The sequence below is a fragment of the Hyperolius riggenbachi genome, chromosome 1 (assembly GCF_040937935.1).
Source record: "Hyperolius riggenbachi isolate aHypRig1 chromosome 1, aHypRig1.pri, whole genome shotgun sequence".
In the NCBI taxonomy this organism is placed as follows: domain Eukaryota; kingdom Metazoa; phylum Chordata; class Amphibia; order Anura; family Hyperoliidae; genus Hyperolius; species Hyperolius riggenbachi.
Window position 1 is genome coordinate 515,086,283 of NC_090646.1, and position 13,634 is coordinate 515,099,916.

The following is a 13,634-nucleotide window of genomic DNA, read 5'->3' on the forward strand; positions in this document are numbered from 1 at the left end:
TAACAACCTTGCCATTGCCACAGAATACCAATTCTTTGCTCACTTTATTGGTTATCCTCTTAAAGATTGACCTACTACCATTACAATTCCTACACCATGTATATCATGGATACATGAAGCATGCACCACACCTCCTACTTCTTCAGATTTACAGGTTCTTCTCAAAAAATTAGCATATTGTGATAAAGTTCATTTATTTTGTCTAATGTACTGATAAACATTACTTTCATATATTTTAGATTCATTACACACAACTGAAGATGTTCAAGCCTTTTATTGTTTTAATATTGATGATTTTGGCATACAACTCATGAAAACCCAACATTCCTATCTCAAAAAATTAGCATATTTCATCCGACCAATAAAAGAAAAGAACAAAACAAGTCAACCTTCAAATAATTATGTTCAGTTATGCACTCAATACTTGGTTGGGAATCCTTTTGCAGAAATGACTGCTTCAATGCGGCGTGGCATGGAGGCAATCAGCCTGTGGCACTGCTCAGGTGTTATGGAGGCCCAGGATGCTTCGATAGCGGCCTTATAAATAGCGGATTGATAAAATTCTAATGTTTATCAGTACATTACAGAAAATAATGAACTAATAACCTGGTCACCACCAGAGTCTGCCTCTGAAACTTTGCTGCCAAAGCCCTCTGCCATACTGCCACTAATATTTGGAATTCTTTACCACACCTAATCAAGACCACTCCAATCTTAGCCACCCACCCAACTTTATTTTTTTTTTTTAACAGGGAGATTAAGAAATGGGAAAAATGCATTATGCATTGTTTTTGGCCATTATAGTTTAAAATTAATACATGCTACCGTAATTAACTTATGTATTTTATTTGCCCATTTGTCCCGGTTATTACACCATTTAAATTATGTCCCTATCACAATTTATGGCGCTGATATTTTATTTAGAAATAAAGGTGTATTTTTTCAATTTGCGTCCATTACCATTTACAAGCTTATAATTTTAAAATGTATAAGATACTCTCTTGACATGTATATTTAAAAAGTTCAGACCCTTAGGTAACTGTTTGATTTTAATTGTATTTTTTTTCTTTTTTAATAAAAAAATGTATTTGGGTAATTTTTGGTGTGGGAGGGAAACAGATAATTTTAAATATAAAATAATGGAAGGTAAAATGTATGTGGGTGTAGTTTACTATTACAGTCAGTCCTGGAGCGTATGATCACGCTACCAGGATCTACAAGGAGGCTGTGAAACTTTTTTTTTTTTTTTGCACAAATGCCACGGTCTCTGATTAGAGAGTGTCAGTTTTTCTGTGGGGGACTTATATCGGTGAATGGGAATTATATTCACATTCACTTATCGGGGGGTAACTGCAGGCAGCAGGAGCGCGCGCCTCAGGCAGTGGCAGCTGCACAGTCTATCTGGACGGATATATCCGTCCAGATAGACTTAAGAGGTTAAATCTAGTATGAAATTATTAGAATTATTATATCCTTTTTTTTTTTTGTTTCAGTAATGTTTTTATTTCTGAGACCATGCCTCTGGAAAATACATGAAAAAATATTAGCGGCCATTCATGTATGCAATAAAAGGATGCAGACAGATGGTTCAAATGCATACTGGATGAACCTAACATACCCACATTATACTGAAGCACAATAGTCTCGTAGTCACTCAAAAAATGAGTCATCCTGCCATTCCGCTCGATTGGTGCTTTTCACTGTTATCTTTTCCATTCTAAACCAAACCCCAAACTTAATTTAATCTCCTCACAGTGGACTTTACAGGCCAAAACAGCACTGCTACCACATTTGTTGATTAATCAAGTTTAGGGGTGGATAGTCAGCAAGAGGAAAACATGGCTGTGTCTTTCAAAGCTATAGGCCCAACATTGCTCTCGCCCCTTCAGTCTTTAAAAAGTTCCCACAGTGTCCGAGTTGTAGTGGTTCAATATTATGAGACTCTTGCACGGTCAATTCGATGGAGCGAATATTTTCTATTTCAGAAATCCAATCCTCTGTAGTTGGAGGCGTCTCCAATTTTGAAGTCCTAAGGCGTCCCACATGCCATACAATTTTTTTTTTTTTTATATCTCTATTCAATTGAAGCGGTACAATTTTGTGATTGTTTGTAACATTTGAAAAATCTGACCAATGTATCACACAAATGTACATTTTTTTTCCCCCCAATTATGAAACAAATTGCTTGGCTCTATACATCAGGAAATTGACAAATCTATCCTACACCATTAAACTTTTTTCTAAAAATTGATTATAAAAAAATCCACCACACCTGATCGACTAACAAAAAAAATTAGATGTCTCAAATGAGTTAAAAAAAACTCTTTACATTTTTCTGTACAAATTGACTTAAAATTGGCTAATTTTATTGCATCGTGTGGCCACCTTTAGGATAAGTCAACCGTGCAGATATCAGAATGTGGCAAAGTAGAGATTTTTTTTTAAAATTATTTTAATAAGTATGGGGAGCATAAGCAGCAGAAGCGTTTCAGGTGTTACGCACCTCTCCACTTAAGCACTCGTATATGATTTTACATACAGTTGACCAAATATTGTCAAGTTAGTGCAAGAATATCATGTGTTATTGTGCCCACTTCCACTTTATACCTCCAGCAAAGTTGAAAGATGTTACATTTATGTAAAACTGCCGGGGTCCTGTGAAGATTAAAGCTTTCACCCACAGGTTATTAGAAAAAGTCCGACCTATCTCTCTTACTGCCATCTATGTATGTAAGAAGGTTTCCTATCAAACGTGTGTCAGGAGGAGACTATTGTAATATACAGAAATGGCTTTAGAGGAAGAGGACCTAATGCAAAGATCCTCAATATTCATTTTGCACATGTAAGGGCTGGTGCACACCAGAGCGGTTCTGGAGCATTTTTTAAAACTCTTGCAGGGGGGAAACCGCTTGGCTAATGAAAGTGAAAGGGATGGTGCACACCAGAGCAGTTCGTTTTTTCCCCAAACGCAAACTCGGGGGCTGCAGCATTTTTTAGATTTCTGAGGCATTTCTGCCTCAATGTTAAAGTATAGAAAAGTGGAAAACTGCTCTGAAAAACGCTAGATCAGAGCGGTTTTCCAGGCGTTTTTGTTACAGAAGCTGTTCAGGAACAGCTTTACTGTAACAATATTTGAAATCTGCTACACAAAAACGCTCCAAAAACTGTAGGCTTGTTTAGAAAACCTCTCTGAACATGCCTAGAATCGCTCTGAAATCTGCTTCAAAATCCTCTAGTGTTTTGCGGATCTGCTAGAGGTTTTTGGTGTGCACTGGGCCTCTCAGTTGAAAATATTCAAACTGCAATACAGTAGATTGTTCTTCACATTAGCTTTAAAAAACTGCTTTAGTAGGAATAGCATTGTTCACTAAAAGTTAAGAAATCTTAATATGTTCACCCAGCAATTTCTTCATACCTCTCCCCTACTGAAGGTCTGGCGGAAACATAGGGTTAATCCCAGGGCTGTGGAGTCGGTCCAAAAATCCACCGACTCCGACTCCGACTCCGACTCCTCAGTTTAGGATTCCACCGACTCCGACTCCGACTCCACGACTCCGACTCCTCTAATTTGCATATTACAATTTTGTTGATTAAAAGTATGTAACGTGAAATTCGTCTCTTAACTGCCAACGCTTAGGAATTTTACAAGACAACTGAAGTGAGAAGGATATGTAGACTACTATATTTATTCCCTTTAGACTAAAACTAGTCCTTGGTAAGAGTACTTGTAAAAGGTACAAACCGGAACAAAGAACATCTATCAGGCCCTAGGCAGTGTAAGTGTGGGTACATGTAAGAATGATGTGCAGGTACTCTGCAGGGGAATGAGGAGATTGTAAACAGACAACACCTCTGTGTTCAATGTGCACAGCATTCTCAGTGGATTCCCTGCAGCTCTGTGGGGAGTGCATATGTAGAGTATAGTACTACTGTGTAACAAAGTAAACCTGAGACAGATGAAATTAAAGTTTTATACATACCTGGGGCTTCCTCCAGCCGCCTTCAGGATAATCAGTCCCTCATTGTCCTCCTCCGCCACCTGGATCTTCTGCTATGAGTCCAGGTACTTGAGCCAGTCAGGCGTAGTGCGCATGCACACACTCCGCCGCCAGGAGCATACTACACCTGTGCAGCACTATTGCGCAAGTGCAGAATGTTCCTGGCTGTGGGAGCGGCATGCGGCCGGACAGCGCTGACTGGCTGAATTACCAGGACTCATAGCAGAAGATCCGGGTGGTGGAGGACAGCGAGGGACTGATTAGCCTGAAGGGGGCTGGAGGAAGCCCCAGGTATGTATAAAACTTTACTTTTCATCCGTCTCAGTTACCCTTTAATTTGTAGTCACCAAACCAAATTTTAACAACATATCAAATTATTTGATTTCATCAGCAAAGGGAGTGCATACATTTGCATAAATCAGCATCAGTGCAGAATTATTTCCATCTCATTGACCATCTCTATTAGTGACATAGCTACACATCAGGCTTTATTCTTACAGCATAGATGTTATTTAGTATATATAAGAGATTCCTGTGTACACATCATATATACAGTCACAATCAGATATGCATATCTGACCTTAAAAATACGGGGACTGCTTTATTGAAGCAGCACAAGTAACTAATTTTGATTGGTTTATTTCATTTTTGTGGACTAAGCACAGCTATTACTGTATATATACTGTATATATACATTATTTTTAATGACTATTATCTGAGAAATAGAACATTTTATCATATTTTTTATTTTAATTACAGTTACAAATTCATTAGGAGTCGGAGTCGGAGTCGGTGCATTTTTTCCCGACTCCGACTCCGACTCCAGGCACCCAAAATTGCCCGACTCCACGACTCCGACTCCACGACTCCGACTCCGACTCCACAGCCCTGGTTAATCCAGACTGGAGTGAGTGGGCCCATGCAAGTAGAAATCCTAGGTTGAGTGGAGAGTTTATCCCACAGGTGGAAAAGTTTAATTTGTTTGGCTAACACGGTACAGAAACTTTTTTGCTACTATCCCAGAGGCAGAGAGTGTTGTCCTAAGCATGGTTCTAGACATACGCAAGGTCCATAATAAGGCTTTAAGACATCCCTCAGACATAGCAGATTCAATCAGTTCCCATTGCCTAATGTCAAGAGACCAGTATCTAATAAGAGTTAAATGTGTAGCAAAATACGGTAAGTCTTAGGTCAGGTAGTGCTAACCAGCCTGACACCTTAGATCAGGGGTGTCAAACGCAAACATAAAGTGGGCCGAAATTGAACACTGGGACCAAGTTGTGAGCCATCCTCCATGTCCCCTCCCTCCCTATACACTTCCCTGGTGTCTAGTGGCCCTCCTTTATACACTTCCCTGGCATGCATATTTTACATAGTTACTGTAATGATCTGCTCAGCTGCCTGTGCAGGCAGGCAGCTTTTTGACCATTGTTTAGGTTCGCATGCTGCAGGACTCTGGAAAGAAGAGCTTCTGTCAGTTTTGCAGCTTGTGCTTGCTGAGGAATTTGCATACGTTGTCATGCAAATTGCCTGGCCACATTCATTGGAGGCGTGTACTATAAGTACTATGTGTTTCCCACAATGCTTGGCTGTTCATAAGGAGTCTTCCTGTGAAACACTCTGGAGTGTGTTAGCCATGCTCTTTGTTTGAAGATCAGCTTAGAGTAATTCCTGGAAACTGTGCTAGGCAGGTTCCTTAGTGCAGTTAGGATTGCTTATCTGTTTGTTTGTTCTGTTGCTATTGTCCTGTCCCAGCGGTGGTCGACAGGAAATGGTTCTGATCTCTGTTCTTGGAGTATAGCTGGTGCAGCGGTTGCTACCAGCTATCTCTTCTGATCTGTCTCACTTGGATCGCACTAGCATCTTGCGCTAGCGCTGTGGATCCTTCTGTTCTGTCTCCTTGGATCGCGCTAGCCTCTTTTCGCTAGTGCTGTGGATCCTTCTGGTCTGCCTCCCTGGATCGCACTAGCATCCTGCGCTAGTGCTGTGGATCCTTCTGTTCTGCTACTCTGTACCTGGATCGCACTCGCTTCGCGCTAGTGCTGTGGATCCTTCTGTTCTGTCTTCCTGGATCGTGCTAGCCACTTTCCCTAGTGCTGTGGATCCTATCTCTCGCTTGTCCCTGTTTTCGTGTGTCTGTCCTGTCTGCTACGACCGCTTGCTGGAGGCTCGGTGAGGTAACCGTTAAGCAAGCGTTCGCGTCCTCTGTTTCATGTTTGTCTGTCGATGGTTAGTTAGGCGTGCTTGTCTTTATTGTGCTTATCATGTGGAGACCGCGCATAACCGCGTGCACTGTTGCGAATGAGTGCGGTGTTCGCGGTTAGCTAGCGTTTATTTTCCGCATCTCCTCATTGTATGATTTGCTGTGCCTTTGCTATCCTCGTATTCTGTTCTGATCTGCCTTGTGTCACTTCTGGCAATCGCCTTTCTTGCGGTTGCGTTTCTGTTTCGTATCTGCTGTTGTGTGTGCGCGGTCGCGGGGTGGCGACTAGATTGGCGCACACACATACAATCTGTCCCTTTGCTCGTTCTCATTCGCAATCGCTTCTCTTGCGATTGCGTTCTGCGCTTCGTACAATTCCTCTCTGGCATTTGTGGAGGTACAGAGGATAGGTTCCTCTGCACTCCCCAGCGCCATCTGCCGACAGGAATTTCCCTCTACGGGTGCGTAGCACCTTTTGCTGGGTTCCTGCAAATATACGCTTGTGGAGGATTTCCGCCGTGTCAGCGCACGCGTTGTGCGCTGATCACGGAGAAAGTTCCACAATCGTTACAGTTACATAGTTATTTGGGTTGAAAAAAGACATACGTCCATCGAGTTCAAACAGAAAACAGAGTACAAGACCAGCCTGCTCCCTCACATATCCCTGTTGATCCAGAGGAAGGTGAAAAAACCATTACAAGGCATGGTCCAATTAGCCCCAAAAGGGAAAAAATTCCTTCCCGACTCCAGATGGTAATCAGTTAACATCCCTGGATCAACATCATTGGGCATTAAGTAGTAATTGTAGCTATGGATGTCTTTCAATGCAAGGAAAGAATCTAAGCCCCCTTTAAATGCAGGTATAGAGTTTGCCATAACGACTTCCTGTGGCAATGCATTCCACATCTTAATCACTCTTACTGAAAAGAACCCTTTCCTAAATAAATGGCTAAAACGTTTTTCCTCCATGCGCAGATCTTGTCCTCTAGTCCTCTGAGAAAGCCTAGGGACAAAAAGCTCATCCGCCGAGCTATTATATTGCCCTCTGATGTATTTATACATTTCACCAAAGGAACGGCTGTACCACAATATATTAAACAGTAGATAAAAGAGCAGCCTCTTACTTGTTCCTGGTGCTGTTTCTCCTCTGTGCTTCCAGAGATGTATTGTGTCCCAGCCGGCGACTCCGCACACTGGCCACAGATTCCAGTCAGCTCCTCCCCTTAAAAGGTGAAACTAATATGTGAAATAGGAACCCTTTGCAAGTGTTTTGTATTAATTAGCTGATTGGAGCCTGACTCTTTGAGCCTACAATGTAGAACATTTTTACAATATTCTAATGGTATGAGATTTTGATTTACGGGGGTTTCATGAACTGTAAACCATAATCCTCAAAATTATAACAAAGGCTTGAAACCTCTCTTTGCATATGAGTGTATTTTATATATTTCACCTTTAACGTTGAATTACTGACATAAATGGACTTCTGAATATTCAATTTTTTTGAGTTTCACCAATATATTTGTCATATAGGGCCATATGCAATTCACTTTTTCTCCTAGGTGATATTTTCATGTTTTGTCAATAAAATGTCTTTTGAGCCACCAGCAAACAAGAAAATGCTCAGAATAATTTGACTACTTTTTCACCTACTTTTTTTTAGTACTTTTTCAGTTGCAGAGTGCTAAAAAGTTATTTTAAACAGAAGATGAAAAATTATCTCTTAGGAGAAAAGTTAGCTGAAAAGCGAATTTCATAGTGTTGAATTTCACCCAAAAGGACATTGGGATGTGTAGGGGCAAGGTCTGCAAAGGGTAAAGCAGACTGGGCATTACATTAATATTTATGGTATTAAAGGGTCCTGTCCTGGAGTGGAGAAGCAGATTCCACCTAGTCAGGTCTTCTTCAAATGTGTCTAAAGCTAATTACACACCATACAGGCTCGTACACACGCTGTACTACAGGGAACGATGGGTCCGTCAGACCCTCCCGCTGGGCAGGCATTCCAGCGACAGTACAGCGTGTGTACAGTCTGTCTGCAGACTGAGGCTGTTTCTGAATGATCCGCTGAGAAACTGCCTTATCAGTCTGCAGACAGACTGTACACACGCTGTACTGTCGCTGGAACGCCTGCCCAGCGGGAGGGTCTGAGGGACCCGTCCCCTGTAGTACAGTGTGTACGAGGCTTAAGACACAATTGTGTGAACTGACCCATAAACGATCCTTCCACAATCAATAATGGCAGATAATAAACAATGGGCTCTATTCACAAAACTTCTAATACATGACTAATTTATCACCTAACTGATAAAGATAACCTTTCAGCACATTTACAAGCAAAATAATCACTCAGTTGTACCTGATTAACTTCTTTTCAATATTACTTTTCTTACCTAAATTATATTACATTTTTGCTCGTTGGGAGCTTAAAATGTTACATAGATAAAGTAAGACAGAGGAAAACAGGTGAAAAGGCTTTGTGTATCAAGCCCAATGTGTTGTAACACAACAAACAGAAACCCACGCATGGAATTTCAAATTAGGGTTAGAATTAGAATCCAATAGGATTGTTAAACGGTGCAGGATTTTGGCGTAGTGACATACTTTGTGGACACCTCATTTACTAATCATTCATAGCTCTGTACACACTGCAGACTATAAACTATTATCTGCCAAAGTGCCAGCATTCTCTTGTTCTATTGTTACTGGTCTTGTGTTGTCTTGGCAGTGGCTGCTGATGCTGGCACTCTGCTTGGCCAGTACTTTCTTCTGGTTCTATCCAGGCATTGTTGGATGCTACACCTAACTGCTGGTTTTAGCTGTTCTGCGTATTTTTAATACTTTGCTGGTTCTGAATGCATCTGGCTCCTTGTTCTGGCTGTGCTGGTGGCTGGTCCTAGCTGCTCTGCTGTTTCTGGCTATATGGATTGTGTGGTGTACTATTGGATAACTGAAGTGCTGGCTGATGGACTGGTCATTGACTGCTGATTAGGTGTGCCTATGACTACTGGTGGGGTGTGCCTGATCTTTAAGTAACATGGAGCTTAGAAACTGGCACAGCTCCAGGTCTTGGGCAAGTTATGCAGCTGCAGGCTGTCCTCTTCTTTCCTGTCTCCTTTGCTGTTGATTCACAGTGATTGACAGAAGAGGAGACTGGGAAAAAGAGGAGAGGCCTGCAGCCACACTCATTAGCTACTTTCCAGCCACTTAAAGACTTAAACATATAAAAGAATGCAGTACATTTTTTTTTTTTGCATAGAAAATTTGCATAAACCTGCACCACTATAGAATTATTTGCTTCTCATTCGTGACACAACTAATCACTGGGCTTTATTCTTACAGCAGAGAAAATACACGCACGCATGCCCGGGTATGTGTTTGGCTGGTGTTGGCTCTGCCCACTTTTTCTAACCCTAGCGCACAGTTACTCAATTACTCCATGACCTAGGTTGTGAGTTTTGTGGTCTTTGGCATCAATAATTTGCATTGAAATGAGACAAATCTGGCTGTGGCTCCACCCCCTTTTCTGAATTTGAACCCCAGTCACCCAATGGCCAACTGTACCAGGTTTGAGGCTTGTGCCATTAACAATGCAAGAATGGCAGCAATTAAATTTTCCCCTTGAAAATCAATAGGTGAATTTTGATTGGCTTTTGTAGGCTTCACACACTTTTCTGAATATTAATTCCAGTCACCCGGTGACCAGCTGTGCAAAGTTTGAGGACTTTACAATTAACAGTGTAAGAATGGCTGCTGTGTGTGTGTGTGTGTGTGTGTGTGTGTGTGTGTGTGTGTGTGTGTGTGTAATTTTTCTTTATTTTCATGACTATTAACATTGTAGATTCAGTCGAGGCATCCAAACTATGAATTAACACATGTGGAAGTATAGTACATAACCAAAAAGTGTGAAACAACTGAAAATATGTCATATTCTAGGTTCTTCAAAGTAGCCACCTTTTTGCTTTGATTACTGCTTTGCACACTCTTGGCATTCTCTTGATAAGCTTCAAGAGGTAGTCACCTGAAATGGTTTTCACTTCACAGGTGTGCCCTGTCAGGTTTAATAAGTGGGATTTCTTGCCTTATAAATGGGGTTGGGACCATCAGTTGCATTGCGGAGAAGTCAGGTGGATACACAGCTGATAGTCCTACTGAATAGACTGTTAGAATTTGTATTCTGGCAAGAAAAAAGCAGCTAAGTAAAGAAAAACGAGTGGCCATCATTACTATAAGAAATGAAGGTCAGTCAGTCAGAAAAATTGGGAAAACTTTGAAAGTGTCCCCAAAGCAGTCTCAAAAACCATAAAACGCTACAAGGAAACTGGCTCACATGCGGACCGCCCCAGGAAATGAAGACCAAGAGTCACCTCTGCTGCGGAGGATAAGTTCATCCGAGTCACCAGCCTCAGAAATCGCAGGTTAACAGCAGCTCAGATTAGAGACCAGGTCAATGCCACACAGAGTTCTAGCAGCAGATACATCTCTAAAACAACTGTTAAGAGGAGACTGTGAATCAGGCCTTCATAGTAGAATATCTGCTAGGAAACCACTGCTGAGGACAGGCAACAAGCAGAAGAGACGTCTTTGGGCTAAAGAACACAAAGAATGGACATTAGACCAGAGGAAATCTGTGCTTTGGTCTGAGTCCAAATTTGAGATTTTTGGTTCCAACCACCGTGTCTTTGTGCGACGCAGAAAAGGTGAACGGATGGACTCTACATGCCTGGTTCCCACCATGAAGCATGGAGGAGGAGGTGTGGGTTTGCTTTGCTGGTGACTCTGTTGGGGATTTATTCAAAATTGAAGGCGTACTGAACCAGCATGGCTACCACAACATCTTGCAGCGGCATGCTATTCCATCCGGTTTGCGTTTAGTTGGACTATCATTTATTTTTATCAGGACAATGACACCAAACACAACTCCAGGCTGTGTAAGGGCTATTTGACTAGGGAGGATGGTGAAGGGGTGCTTTTCTAGATGACCTGGCCTCCACAGTCACCAGACCTGAACCCAATTGAGATGGTTTGGGGTGAGCTGGACCGCAGAGTGAAGGCAAAAGGGCCAACAAGTGCTAAGCATCTCTGGGAACTCCTTCAAGACTGCTGGAAGACCATTTCAGTTGACTACCTCTTGAAGCTCATCAAGAGAATGCCAAGAGTGTGCAAAGCAGTAATTAAAGCAAAAGGTGGCCACTTTGAAGAACCTAGAATATGACATATTTTCAGTTGTTTCAACTCTTTGAAAGCACGCACGCGCACACGTCGTCGTCCTCTCAGCTCTGTGCTGTGTCCCTGTTGCCCTAGCAACCACAGGGACAGCGCAGAGTGAGCTAGCTAAACTACGCAAACATGCGCAGTTCATTTTACACACTGACACAATGACGCAGGGACACTTGAATGTGTGGGTGTGTGTATATGCAAATATGTATCTGTTTTTAAAAATGAGGTTTATTGTAGCAGCACAAGTAACTGTTCTTTGATTGGTTTATTATTTAATTTTGTAGACTAAGCACTCCTATTGCTGTTTAAGTTATTTATGATGATTAATATCTGAGACCTAGAACATTTTATCAGATTTTTTTTTCATTTAATTAGTTTATATTTACTCTGACTCCACAGCCCTGGGTGTAGAGACAATACTGTGGATATCTGTGGCAAGGAAGTTGTATTTCCTAACCTCCTGAATTTTTGTTTAATGCGGTATTTGCTTTTATTAGTGCAATGCTGAACCAGTTTTACCTCTTCAAAAATAATCTTTAGGCGTGGTTAGTGCTGGGGCTAGCCACATTCTTGTAGTGTTTCGCCACTTTCCATAAAACAAGCACAGGTGATTCATGTGATCTAATGTCTTGCTTACAGTATGCCATTGCTGTTGTGTTTTTAAACTGCATCAAATATCTGCATTTGCAATATTTGTTTCATCTTGAATATTGCATCCAAAAACTCTTTTGAAATATATGAACGTGATGGCCAACCTTTTTAGAATGCCCAAATTTCAACCCAAAACCCACTTATTTATCGCAAAGTGCCAATATTGCGATTTAAACCAAACCTGTCGCCTGGTTAAGGAATGGAGGGGCTTAGGAAGATTGGTGTAGTCTTTGGACCGTCCAGAACTTTCCCTCTACTGAGGTATCTAACTTTTTTTTTTTTTTTTCCTGACTTCAGGTACCCTTTTTAACCACCCTGGCGTTCTGATTAAATCGCCAGGGTGGCTGCGGGAGGGTTTTTTTTAAATAAAAAAAACTATTTCATGCAGCCAACTGAAAGTTGGCTGCATGAAAGCCCACTAGAGGGCGCTCCGGAGGCGATCTTCCGATCGCCTCCGGCGGCAAGAGATAACACGGAAGGCCGCAATGAGCGGCCCTCCGTGTTTCGCTTCCCTCGTCGCCATGGCGACGAGCGGAGTGACGTCATGGACGTCAGCCGACGTCTTGACGTCAGCCGCCTCCGATCCAGCCCTTAGCGCTGGCCGGAACTGTTTGTTCCGGCTACGCTGGGCTCGGGCGGCTGGGGGGACCCTCTTTCGCCGCTGCACGCGGCGGATCGCCGCGCTGCAGCGGCGATCAGGCAGCACACGCGGCTGGCAAAGTGCCGGCTGCGTGTGCTGCTTTTTATTTGGTGCAAATCGGCCCAGCAGGGCCTGAGCGGCAGCCTCTGGCGGTGTTGGACGAGCTGAGCTCATCCAGACCGCTCAGCAGGTTAAGGCCTCTTTCACATGGGAGGCTGAACTGCATGCTCCTCATATAGGTAGCCAGATAAGCCCCCTCCCTGTATAGGTTGCCAAATGATTTCCCCCTGTTCCAATGCAGAGTGGAGAGGTGAAGTGACATGCCTCTCTAGGATCCACAAGAATGCATGTGATCCATCTTCCTCCTCCCAGGCAATGCATTGCTATTGTGCAGCGCCACATGTCCTGTGCTTACAGGCGGTGCTGCACCATTGAGATCTGATACGTGGAAGGAGGTTAATTGGTTTGTGTACATTCTTATGGATCCTGGAGAGGAGTTACTTCACCCCCTCGCTGTGCATTCAGCATGTGCCAGTTCCTAGCCCCCCCCCCCCCAACTGAAACCTGTTAGTGAACCCCCTCTGCCCACACCTCTAAGCTGGTGATCGAGCAAACTCAACCCTGTAAGGGGACAAAATCTAAAACTGTCTGTTTTTTTTTTTTTTTTTTTAATCAGGTTTTAAAGGGAACCCGAGGTGGGAATCTTAAGAGTTAAATCTATACACAGAGGCTGGGTCTGGCTATAGTGCCCAGCCTCTGTTGCTAGTTGAATATTCCCTAAATCCCCCCTGCGCTCTGCACGAGCCCATAAATTACAGTCGCGCTGGCGACGCTGAGCCTGTCGCAGTGGGCTCTGTTTACCATTCTAGTGCCACTCACGCCGCTCCCCCCGCCTCCTGCAGAGCGCCGATCCCCGCCCACG

General features: G+C 42.8%; 1 protein-coding gene and 1 long non-coding RNA gene across 2 annotated transcripts in view; one reads left to right on the forward strand and one right to left on the reverse strand.

Annotated features, from left to right (window-relative positions):
- The window catches only part of LOC137556136 (uncharacterized), a 36,871-nt gene extending 29,504 nt beyond the window's left edge, over positions 1-7,367 (reverse strand). The window contains exon 1 of the long non-coding RNA XR_011028802.1: positions 7,326-7,367. This is a non-coding gene — a long non-coding RNA (uncharacterized lncRNA). The remainder of the gene's footprint in view (positions 1-7,325) is intronic.
- Positions 1-13,634, forward strand: part of HIP1R (huntingtin interacting protein 1 related) — a 186,399-nt gene that overhangs the window by 55,011 nt on the left and 117,754 nt on the right. The gene's annotated exons all lie outside the window — the stretch shown is intronic.